Consider the following 1,275-nt stretch of genomic DNA (forward strand, 5'->3'; position numbering starts at 1 on the left):
GTGGAGCTGGGAGGGGCAAGGATAAGGGACGAAGACCGGGGTAACATATCGGATGCGATCATACCAGCACTAAAGCACCGGATCCCATCAGAACTCCGAAGTTAAGCGTGCTTGGGCGAGAGTAGTACTAGGATGGGTGACCTCTTGGGAAGTCCTCGTGTTGCATTCCCTTTTTAATTTTTTTCGCGCCGCTTGCAAAACAAAACGCACGTGTAAGTAATATATTTACCGTGTTTTATTATTTTGCACGAGTGCGGTAAGTCATAGCTGGGTGCTCACGATTCACGGGTCCAGCGTCGGCGTTGTGGCGCGGCAAGCGTGCACTGGTGCGGTTGAGAGGGAGGGGTGGAAACCGCGTTAAACTCGTCTCCGTAGTTGAGAGGGAGCGGCCAAAGCAATGTGCAATCGTCTTTGTAGTGCAGCTGGGAGTGGCAAGGATAAGGGACGAAGACCGGGGTAACATGTCGGATGCGATCATACCAGCACTAAAGCACCGGATCCCATCAGAACTCCGAAGTTAAGCGTGCTTGGGCGAGAGTAGTACTAGGATGGGTGACCTCCTGGGAAGTCCTCGTGTTGCATTCCCTTTTTAATTTTTTTCGCGCCGCTTGCAAAACAAAACGCACGTGTAAGTAATATATTTACCGTGTTTTATTATTTTGCACGAGTGCGGTAAGTCATAGCTGGGTGCTCACGATTCACGGGCCCAGCATCGGCGTTGTGGCACGGCAAGCGTGCACTGGTGCGGTTGAGAGGGAGGGGTGGAAACCGCGTTAAACTCGTCTCCGTAGTTGAGAGGGAGCGGCCAAAGCAATGTGCAATCGTCTTTGTAGTGGAGCTGGGAGGGGCAAGGATAAGGGACGAAGACCGGGGTAACATGTCGGATGCCATCATACCAGCACTAAAGCACCGGATCCCATCAGAACTCCGAAGTTAAGCGTGCTTGGGCGAGAGTAGTACTAGGATGGGTGACCTCCTGGGAAGTCCTCGTGTTGCATTCCCTTTTTAATTTTTTTCGCGCCGCTTGCAAAACAAAACGCACGTGTAAGTAATATATTTACCGTGTTTTATTATTTTGCACGAGTGCGGTAAGTCATAGCTGGGTGCTCACGATTCACGGGGCCAGCGTCGGCGTTGTGGCGCGGCAAGCGTGCACTGGTGCGGTTGAGAGGGAGGGGTGGAAACCGCGTTAAACTCGTCTCCGTAGTTGAGAGGGAGCGGCCAAAGCAATGTGCAATCGTCTTTGTAGTGGAGCTGGGAGGGGCAAGGATAAGG

General features: G+C 52.4%; 3 non-coding genes across 3 annotated transcripts; all 3 read left to right on the plus strand.

The window, feature by feature from the left end:
* The first annotated feature begins 50 nt into the window (after positions 1-50).
* Positions 51-169, plus strand: LOC123178365 (5S ribosomal RNA). Its single transcript, XR_006489519.1, has one exon. It is a non-coding gene; the product is annotated as a 5S ribosomal RNA (ribosomal RNA).
* A 297-nt stretch (positions 170-466) lies between these two features.
* Positions 467-585, plus strand: LOC123178364 (5S ribosomal RNA). The gene has a single exon (XR_006489518.1). It is a non-coding gene; the product is annotated as a 5S ribosomal RNA (ribosomal RNA).
* A 297-nt stretch (positions 586-882) lies between these two features.
* Positions 883-1,001, plus strand: LOC123178366 (5S ribosomal RNA). Its single transcript, XR_006489520.1, has one exon. It is a non-coding gene; the product is annotated as a 5S ribosomal RNA (ribosomal RNA).
* Positions 1,002-1,275: the final 274 nt, after the last annotated feature.

Source organism: Triticum aestivum, unplaced genomic scaffold (assembly GCF_018294505.1).
Source record: "Triticum aestivum cultivar Chinese Spring unplaced genomic scaffold, IWGSC CS RefSeq v2.1 scaffold147392, whole genome shotgun sequence".
Lineage (NCBI taxonomy): Eukaryota > Viridiplantae > Streptophyta > Magnoliopsida > Poales > Poaceae > Triticum > Triticum aestivum.